Source organism: Podarcis filfolensis (assembly GCF_964270895.1).
Source record: "Podarcis filfolensis genome assembly, chromosome: 3".
NCBI classification, from domain to species: Eukaryota; Metazoa; Chordata; class Lepidosauria; order Squamata; family Lacertidae; genus Podarcis; species Podarcis filfolensis.
The window spans coordinates 93,660,911-93,672,046 of record NC_139606.1 but is presented as its reverse complement, the minus strand read 5'-3'; the positions used below and the strand labels follow the sequence as shown (position 1 = coordinate 93,672,046).

Below are 11,136 nucleotides of genomic sequence, written 5' to 3'. Positions count from 1 at the left end.
TTTTTTATTACTTTAAACTCATTAGCTTGTTTCCTTGACTTCCTCACACCTCCCCTTTTTGTATTCCCATTTCAATAATCAGATCAGCAAATCCTTACCCTCTTTCGTTTATCTTAACTCTATATCTTAACATATTATAGCTCTATATTTTCATCCCTTATCAACTCATTTTTGCATATTCTCACTAACTTTGTTGCTGGTGCCTCTTATTTTCAATCCAACATCATTTTTAACATTCATTAATTTTACAATGTTTCTGAAGATAGTCTTTAAATTTCTTCCAATCTTCTTCCACCAACTCTTCTCCCAGGTCTCGGATTCTGCCAGTCATTTCCGCTAATCCCATATAGTCCAACACCTTCATCTGCCATTCTTCCAGGGTGGGTAAATCTTGTGTCTTCCAATACTTTGCAATGAGTATTCTTGCTGCTGTTGTTGCATACATGAAGAAAGTTCTATCCTTCTTTGGCACCAATTGGCCGACTATGCCCAGGAGAAAGGCCTCTGGTTTCTTCAGAAAGGTATATTTAAATACCTTTTTCATTTCATTATATATCATCTCCCAGAAAGCCTTGATCTTTGGGCACGTCCACCAAAGGTGAAAGAATGTACCTTCATTTTCTTTACATTTCCAACATTTGTTATCGGGCAAATGATATATTTTTGCAAGCTTGACTGGTGTCATGTACCACCTGTATATCATTTTCATAATATTCTCTCTTAAGGCATTACATGCCATAAATTTCATACCAGTGGTCCACAACTGTTCCCAGTCCGCAAACATAATGTTATGACCAATATCTTGTGCCCATTTAATCATAGCAGATTTAACCGTTTCATCCTACGTATTCCATTTCAACAGCAAGTTATACATTCTTGAAAGTATCTTAGTTTTGGGATCTAACACTTCTGTTTCCAATTTTGATTTTTCCACCTGGAAGCCAGTTTTTTTGTCCAAATTATAGGCCTCTCTTATTTGATAATAATGAAGCCAGTCTCACACTTTATCTTTTAATTTCTCAAAACTCTGCAATTTCAATTTATCTCCTTCTTGTTCCAATATTTCCCAATATTTCGGCCATTTGGCCTCCATATTGAGCTTTTTCTGAGCCTTCCATTGGTGACAACCACCTTGGAGTTTTATTTTCCAATAAGTCTTTGTATCTTATCCAGACATTGAACAATGCTTTCCTGACAATATGGTTTTTAAATGCTTTATGTGCTTTAACCTTGTCGTACCACAATTTTTCACAGATATTCAAATGAAAATATTAAAAACTCACAGAAAAGTAAGTTGCCATAAATTTCTTGAGTTTTATCTGTTTAATTTCCCAGGTCTTGGTTGTGCATATCACGATTTGTATATCTATTAAACAGGATGAAATAGAATTATCAAGCACTAGCAGGATCCCATCTCAATATGATGGATAGCCTGCAAAGTCCAGAAACTTGACTTGGTGGCTCTGTGGTCTAAACCACTGAGCCTCTTAGGCTTGCCAATCAGAAGGTCGGCAGTTCGAATCCCCGTGATAGGGTGAGCTCCCATTGCTCTGTCCCAGCTCCTGCCAACCTAGCAGTTCGAAAGCACACTAGTGGAAGTAGATAAATAGGTACCACTGCGGCAGGAAGGTGAACAGCATTTCCTTGTGCACATTGTGGTTCCATTGTGCCAGAAGAGGATTAGTCATGCTGACCACATGACCCGGAAAACCGTCTGTGGACAAATGCCAGCTCCCTCGGCCTGAAAGCGAGATGAGCACTGCACCGTATAGTCGCTTGTGACTGGACTTAACTGTCCAGGGGTCCTTTACCTTACCTTTATCTTACTGTATATATGAATTGATTTTATTACTAATGGTAGCAGGCTGATTTAGACAATTATGTCTCAGGTAAATAATTATTTAACAGAACACACAAACACAGTACAAACAGATCTTCAAGCTCACTTTAAAAGCAGTTTGCCATGGAGCATGGGGCAGGTATTGAACAAGCTTTTTGGAGTATTGAAATAGTTTTGATCCTGACCTAAATCTCCCAGGTTGCAATCCTATGCAAAGCAGTTGGGCTTTGTTCTGTGCATAGTTTTGCAGAGGTTTGCATTCTGCCAAAATGGACTTATGAAATCCATTGATCCCGAAGCTTGCTGAAATTGTTTTCTAAATATGTTGTATGCTTTTTCTCCATGTGCTGAAGCTGAAAGAGAGGGAGCCACTTTCATACAGCTTTTCAGTGATCACTTCAGAACCCAGCAAAAGTTCATTCAGAAGCACAATAAATAATTAGTCAATGTCCTTTACTGTTTAACAGTAACTTCTTTTTTTCTAGGGGCCTTTTTTAAACCAATATATCATGTAGCCTCTCATTTCGGTCTTTAAGAGTTGAAGGCCGTTTGGCAAATCTAAATGAAACAAATGAGTGGGCTTAAGCCGTCCATTTCATGATACCTTCTGGAGCTGCCACTTACGTTGGCAAGGTACATAATTCAGCAAGCAAATGAAAACAGCTTCAAATTAGGCTTGAATTCTCCTGGGTTCTGTAAAGGTTTTCTGTTCTGCTTGGAAACAAAGTTTGGTGGTAGTTGGGTTTTTTTCTTTTTTTAAAAAAAATCTTCCACCATTATAGATTGTTTTTAAAAGAGGGCTGCAATTCATGAATAGATTAGTGCTTTGAACAGCAATGCTTCCTAACTAATTGACTTGTGGCTGCAGACAGCTGGAGCCAGAGAACAATTACAGGCAAGACTGAAACCAGCTGATCAAGCCTAAAATTATTGGTAACAAAACTGGAATGCCCAAGAGGTTGTGGAGTTAAATTAGTCTCCCCTATTAAACCATCTGACAGTCAAGTGGTTTTAAAAGAAAGAACGGAAATAGACCTTGGATCCTTTAATAACTTCATTCAGGGAAGGAAAGGGATGGGGGGAGAGCTGGATTTGTGGGTTGAAGCAAGAGATGTATGAAAAAGATTGGGTGTGCTTGAGCTAATTAATTTGTTAAAGTGTGTGTGGGGGGGTCCTATCAGTTTGAACCACCCTGCAAGAGATGCAGTTAAAACAAACAACATCAAGTCAGTATTTATTTAGTATATTTCTAACTTGTCCTTTATGGTTAAGATTACAGGGTAGGCTATGATGCAAATTACAACTGCAGAGGTGTTTCGACACTACAACAAATCAGCCATAAACCGATATACAAAAAGAACAGATCAAAAAAAGAGTATGAACTTTAACATTACAAAATTCATGAAGACCCTGTGAACTGCCTATGTGGGTGACTTACTCCCTCGTATTTATTGATTTACCTCCTATTTATTAATTTACCAAGCACCAGCTAAGGAGGCCAGCCTCTGGGAAGCCAACAGGCCAGGCACTAAGGCAACGGCCCACTCCCCTATCCTTTCCAGTAACTGGTGTTAGCATGCGGTCTGTGAATCCACAGGTCCCATAAAGCCTAGCCACCATGACTGTTAGTCATTATCCTCTGTGAATTTCTCTAATCCCCTTTTAAGCTAATGGTTACCATCATATCTTGTAGCAGTGAATTCTATGCATTAATATGTTAAGTAGAGAAAAAGCTGTGGAAGAAGAGATGTGAGGAAAAGGAAGGCAGAAGAGGGGACGGGGTGTCTCTGTGTTTCTGTCCTTCTGTAACCAAAATGGCACTCTCTATGGACAATAGGGTTGCCATATTTCAAAAAGTGAAAATCCAGATAGTTGTTGAGCGATTTTTTTAAAAAAATAATAATTGTTGAGCTTTTGCTGAACAACTGCAAAGTTGTTGAGCTTTTCTGGCAAAATCTCAATAAAATAAAATGAGTTTTTGAGCTATTTTTCTTTTCTTTGACCTATTCCGACATGGGCTACTATACTTCCGGATTTTCCCAGACATTTCTGCAATTTCCACCCTGAAATATCCATGAAAATCCTTACATATGGCAACTCTAGATTGTACAATAGAGAGGAACTGGCAGGCTAATCTCCAGGACTTGCAGGGCAAAACATTTGGGGGGAGGGGGCACCTATGGAGTTAAAATCAGGGTTTTTTCAGCTGGAACTCAGAAGAACTCAGTTCTGGCACCTCTCAGATGGGCACCATTGCCATTCTAAGAGAACGAGGAAGGTGTTCATGGTGAGTTTCTAGAAAAATAGCACTGGTTAAAACCCTCCAAAATAGCTCAGTGGGCATGGAACACTCATTGACTGAAGGAAAGTAGAGGACAGGGGTTTTTGTTGCTTACTTTTACATAATATATCTCACCTTTTCCTCGAAGGAGCTTAAGGTGGCATGCACAGTTCTCCTGCTTCTCCATTTCATCCTCATAACAACCTGGGGAGGTTGGTACGGTTGAAAGGCAATGACTGGCCCAAGGTCACCCAGGGAGCTTCATGGCCAAGTGGGCATTTCACCCCTGGTCTCCCAGGTCTTAGTCCAGCATCCCAGCATCACACTGTCTCTCTTAACTCACTCCTCACCCCTACACCCCACTGGGATTGGGGTTGGAATGGAGTATCCTGGAAAAGGGCATGGCTGGCAGCTCAAAACACTGAGCAGGCCCCTCTTGTGCCCCATTAGCTAGCCAAATGTTGTTTGTCTTGGTCTAGTTTTTGAACTTATTTCAACCAAAGCAGGATGGTATGATGGGTTCACCACGCAGGGATTTTTTTTTTAACAAGGTACTCACTCTGTGTTACATAACTGAGCGTTGACTTACCTCCAGAAGTCGGAGCCGTGTTGATGATACAACGATGATATCAGAATTATTCCAAAGGCCAAAACACATTTGTGCTGACAAAAAGTGAAAAAGAAAAGATGATAGGCAAACCTTCTGTAAATGCCTCGTGAAATCATCCTTGGCTCTTTCTCGGTTCATTTTTTCTTTTTTTAAAGAAAGAAGAAAGAGGATGCTTCTGTAAGCAAAATATGAAAGCTTCTAAAGGGCTGGCTGGGCTGCCTTGAGAATGGCAAGCTTTTCCTTGCTGTGAAAACAAATGTTCTGAAAGTGTCTTTGATTAATGCCAGACTATTGCCATCTCTAATCTTCTTCATATGGTAGGGAAGAACTTGTGATCTTGTCGTCAGGGCTACATTACCGAATTTGTTATGATCGCTGTAGGTAATTCATAAATGGCTCTTGCTTTTCATATTGAAAACTCATTTTTCAGGTTGTTCGTTCAAACTATGAAGTAATAAGTCAACCTAATCAAACCATTACACAGGAAGATGCAGGGCAGAAGACAGGAGAATCTGCCCAGCTGGCTTAACTGAAATTGCATCTTTCACCGCTGACTTCAGGCATATTTTCCATTAACTGTCCACTCTGGAAACCAGAGAGCATCTCAGAACCTCTGACATCACTTTATGGATTTTGCAAAAATGCACATTTCCCAATCTCCTTTCACAGTTTGTGCATGCAGGATAAGTAGATCCAAATGGGCACATTCATGCATACGCACAGTCTCAACCATTCCATCACAAAAACTGGGATAAATTGTTGCATTCTATGTTCTTCACCTATCTAATTGTGATATTTCTCGTCCCCAGCAGAACAGATACAAGGGAGGATCTTCTTCTTGGCCAGCGCCACAATGGGAAGAATATTAAAGCACCTCTTTCACTCACAATAGTGTTGTATTTTAAAAGTGAGGTATATTGAGTTAAATTTCAAATGGGAACCAGTGTTTCAGAGAAGCCCCTGATGGCCTGCTTGTGTAAAATGGTTGGCTCTGATTACAGAAAATCTACAGAAAGACTCTGTTGCTGCTGCAGGAACTTGCTTCTGATCTGCCATCTCATAATAAAAATGGACTGAGCAAGTGTACCACAGTGGCTGATGTAGTGCATAGAAGTAGGCACTTCCCAGCTATAATAAAAAGGTCTGTTCGTCCACTAGCCTCTCCCAGCAATGAGCACATTCAATCCGTAGGAGAGCAAGATTCTAGGATTCTATCCCTGCTTGGACAATTAAGGTATCGTAGGGGAACCCTGGGAAAGTTCAACGCGAAAGCAATGGTTTAAAATGTTGGCTAAGAACTGGGAAGACTCAAGTTTCAAATCTCCACTCATTCATGAAATTTCCTGGGAAACCTTGGATGAGTCAATACCTTACAGTGTAGCCTGCTGCATTGGTTTGCTGAGAGGATACAATGGGAGTGAGAAACAAAACCGTATATTCTATCCAGACTAAAGATGAATGAATCTGTTCTTTTTGGTTTTTCTCGATTTCTCAATTTTCAATCTTAAGCTTGTTTCCCCCCACTTCTACAATATATTTGCAACTGTGTGTGCATGCTTCTCCCGATATACCCATTTTTGCATGCAACTTTGCTTCAAATACGGATTTTTGCAAACAATTTCCCACTAATTGAGTATGTTTCAGTATGTTGTTTTCCTTAACATACACGTTATTGAGCATCCTTTTATTAATATATGCCTTTTTGTATGCATTCTTTGCTTGGAGCAGAGCTATGTTTTGGATTGTTGTTGTTGTTGCTGCTGCTGCTGCTGTTTTTACAGTCTATTGGTTTAAATTTGGTACGCTTGCATTAAAATGAAAGCTGAATGAATTTCTTCCCTATCCCTTATCCTCCATAATTTTTCCCTCCACTCCTATTTCATTTTCAAAGGTCTGCTGCCGATCAGAAGGTTGGCAGTTCAAATCCCCGCGACAGGGTGAGCTCCCGTTCGGTCCCAGCTCCTGCCCACCTAGCAGTTCGAAAGCACGTCAAGTGCAAGTAGATAAATAGGTACCACTCCAGCGGGAAGGTAAATGGCATTTCCGTGCACTGCTCTGGTTTGCCAGAAGCAGCTTAGTAATGCTGGCCACATGACCCGGAAGCTGTCTGCGGACAAACGCTAGCTGCCTCGGCCTATAGAGTGAGATGAGTGTGCAACCCCAGAGTCGTCCGCAACTGGACCTAATGGCCAGGGGTACCTTTACCTTTACCTTTTACTGTCTCAGACCTGAGGATAAGGCCTGCTATATGTGCTTCAAAAGCAAATCTTGAGCGTGTGGGCTGTTCAGAGGACTGAAAGCAGTAGACCAATCAGACGGCATCTGATCCTAATTTATTTTGTCTCTTTTTATTACCCTTAATTCAACTTTCCCTCGCTCCCCTCCCTTCCGAATAGAAAGTATAAGAAAATCGAGATGGAACAAATACGACGTGGAGACAGTATTATTTCATATTTGATCCCAAAACAATTTTTTTACAACTAGGTTATAAGCTCCTGAAAGTTGCTGTTCATAATGGAAACCTTGGCAGATCCTGAATGGCGCTGCTGTATGTTATGAAGCTTCAAGTTTTCCCCCACTTCTGAACCTAAAATAAAACTTAGTCGCAATACTTTCCTTACAGGCTCCTATGTGGCCCGCCAGTAGGCGTTGCTGGATCTGTCTGGAGTTTCCTCAAATGCAGCCGCTAGAATATTTTTCTTCCTCTTGAGATGACAATTCGATTCAATCAGCAGGTTTCCACAAGGCTCTGGGTGAATTCAGATGAGAGTTTACCAAGTGGTGTGGTTATTTAACCACATTGCCTACACATGATGGTGGTTCTACCACCACTATTCTAGCTCCTCAGTGTCTCCACACTAATGGCTTCCTGTGAGCTTGTATGCCCAGAAGGCAAATTATCACTTGGTAAATGGTTGTCACCATGATCTCACTGAGGTAATCCGCAGTTAGAACCCCTATACAGAAATCTGAAAGTAAATATTTAGAAATTCAGTAATTATCTTATATTTTTACTTATCTTGCCCTCAAAATAACATACACAAGCTTTGTGTAGTTGAGCCATGGCTGTATTCAACTATGCAGGTTTTCTTAGGAGCAAATCCCGCTCAGTTCAGTGGGTTTCATTCTACCCAAATTGGAATATTTACTTGAGAGTTATCCATATTGGTCATGGTGGAACTTACTGACCTGTTAGAGAAATACAGAAAAGCAAACGTGGAAACATTTTGCTTTTCTCGGAACCACTGTCAAATCCCCTTTCAATGTCCCTATGCCTGAGAATGTACGGTGTTGTGCTCATGGAAGAGCAAAAATGCCTCTTGAGCCTTCCTTAATAAAGTATCTCAAATTTCAAAGTTAGAGTGCAACTTTACAAATTCAGGTGGGCATTACTTCATGTTCCTCAAATTTCCAGTCATGCAGAGCACAAAACATTTTTGCAGGCAATGCTAAACTACTCTGAATTACATGGCTATCTCATCTCTACCTGGAATCTTATGTATCTGTTGGAAATCTAAAGGAAAACCAGCCTATACACTAGTGGCTTCAGGTGAAACATATGTTGATTAGAGAAGCTTCTAGCTATGGTCTAGTACAGTGGCTCCCAAACTTTTTCCCAGCAGACCTCTGGAAAATTTCTGCGGGTCTTGGCAGACCTTTTTAGAGCTTCACCTGGGCAGCCACATTAAGCAGCTGAAGCCAAACAGGTCTAGCTGGGGTCAGTGCCTGGACAGGACCCCCCTGTGGAACCTGCACATGCAACCTTGAGTTTTGTGATCGAAGAAAGGCAGGGTATAGATGTTCTGTGTTATTTACACTGACTGGCAGCAACTGTCTAGGATTTCAGGCAGGAGGCTCTCCCAACCTTACCTGGAGATGCCCGGGCTTGAACCTGGGACCTTCTGCTTACAAGGCAGACTCTCTGCCACTGAGCTATAGCCCTTGACCTGTGACTGCAAACTCAGCTCATTCCTGTTGCTCCATGCACAGATGCACCATCTTTCATTCTTGGCGTATATTTCTTGCTCCTGGGGCCTGTTAGTGAATCTTGGGGTTCTAGCACAACACTAGCCTGAATTTTGCTCACCCCTGGAGAAGATAATAGTAATGTAGATGGTCTGGCTTGGTATAAGGCCGCTTCCTTTGTTCCTAAGAGACACACAGTACAGAAATGCTTATTATTAATATTTCACATCACTCCCCAAAGGTCACGTCTTTCAGTAATGTTTTATTTTGAATCGGCGTTTTTGTAACCAAGGTGTCAATCAGCTTAATGCGTGTTCACTCCTTATATATGAAGTCATTTTTCTTACATGAAGTCATGAAGTAATTGCCTGGAAAAAGGTAAACATTTTTTTAACATCCATGAGGCAAGCCTTAAAAGTTGCCTGATACCTCACACAACTGAAACTAAATAGTGGTTGTATCAACAAGAAATCTGTCTTGTATCTTTGCAGTGATGTCATGTGGAACCACCAGCCCCAGCGCTTTCGCATGGGGCTGTTTCAATGCTCTTCATTCATGCGCAGGAACCTCATCATGATACCACTTTTTCCCCTTTATAGCAAAGGGAAGTATATAATAGGGTGGTGGTGCCTGTTTGATTTATGTGTGTTTTCTAGTAGGTTTAGGTTTAAGCGTTAAAATGCTGTTGGGCACAACTTGGCGAAAAGTACGGCTTCGTTGTAAATTCTTCTGAAGAGGATTTGGCTTGCCTGTTTACTGGTTGCTTTAGAACCATCTACCCGGCACTGTTAAAAATACGTTATTTGGTAAAAATTGATTCAGAATAATAGCTAAAACCATGCAGAGTGGATGGAATTAGATGTTCAGCATCAGATCTGGGCCTGGGAACCCCAGGTTGCTGCCACCAAATAGCAGCAAAGTTTAGCTGGATGTTGTGAGTTGTAGACCCAAGCTGGAAGGAAGAGGAAGAGCTCAAGTCTTCTTCCCTGGGTCAGCATTCAAAAACATTCTTATACCACTTTATCAGTTGTGGAGAATCCTTCGGATCTGTAGTTTGTTGAGGACACTGGGAGTTGTAGTTCTGTGAGGTTAGCAGCCTTAACACACTAGTTTCCATTATTCGTTGCGGAAGCCATGCCTGTTAAACTGATATGAGTGCTTTAAATATGACCTTCAATTGATATAATCAGTATGCAATTATTATTCTTATTGTTATTCTTTTATTTATTTATATTTTTGCCTTCAACATGGCCTCACATGGCATTTTTTGTTCCTGTTTCACACAACAAGGGGACTGAGCAAGCACATAATGGTGTAAGATACAAACTGACACAGAAACTTGGCATGACTAGAAAGCAAAAAGGAAAATGAGAGAGAGAGAAGAAGAGAAACTTCAATGGTGGACTCATGGCCATTTATCCAGCACACAAACAAAGACTCTACAGGAGAAACAGTGCATTCCATAATTCACGTATATCGCTGTGTTAATGTCTTCCTCCATATTGACATCTTGAACTATCTCTTCAGATTGGGTGGGGGAGTGTTTAGCTTGTCTTTTCTCTCCTTTCAATATGTAATGAAACACAACAAAAATATTTTAAAAAATAAAAAGGTGTAAAGGAAAGTATCGTGTTGCTAAAATGATCGGCACCTGTGCCTAAATCAGCAAATAACTTACCGCCCCGCCCCCCTGCTGCCGCCCCCCGTCAGCATCACTAAATTCTTCTTGGAAATAATATATAGTCATTTTTCTTCCATGCCAGGAAATCAGGAAGTTTGTTACCCTGTCAGCTTCTCTGACAGAACACTGCTACCCTCAAGCTTGGCTGTGTTTGCGTTTGGCAAGCTGGCTGGCCGCGCGACAAACCTGTTCCTCACACACACATGTGCTGAAGCAGTTGTGACAAAAAGTTGAGGCAGGGAGGGAGGACTCTTCATGCAGCTGTGACAGGTTTGGCAGTGACTTAATTCCAAAATCCTCCTGTTGATGGGCTGTACTTAAATGTTCCACTAAAAAAAACACACCAATCCACTTAAATGTTGCATATTGTAAAGCATCCAAATGCTCATACAAGATGTGAAAACAGAAAAGGGTTGAAAATTGTGGTAATAAAACAAATTTCTCTCTCCGGCTCCCTTTTAGAGTTGCCACTCTCTCTATTTGCCTTGGCACCTGCCTGTCCTTTCCTGGAGATATGTTTCCTGAGGGTATGAAGTGACCAAGACAAACGACTCATATTGCCCATTTTTATTCTTAGGAAAAGGTACACGGAGAGAGTAGGATTCATAAAACTTCAGCCCCTAAATAAATACGTGGACAAATTCCTACTTGCATGAGTGGAGTTTTATGGAGAGTTGGAGTTCCGTGGCCATGAATGAATAAATGACAAGAGAGTCATTTCTATTTGGTATGTGTGCGTGTATTTTTTAAAAAAAGGT

General features: G+C 40.9%; 1 long non-coding RNA gene across 1 annotated transcript; it reads left to right on the top strand.

Annotated features, from left to right (window-relative positions):
* The first annotated feature begins 1,247 nt into the window (after positions 1–1,247).
* LOC310758887 lies at positions 1,248–3,822 on the top strand. Its single transcript, XR_014546057.1, has 2 exons — positions 1,248–3,745; positions 3,782–3,822. It is a non-coding gene; the product is annotated as an uncharacterized lncRNA (long non-coding RNA).
* The last annotated feature ends 7,314 nt before the right edge of the window (positions 3,823–11,136 follow it).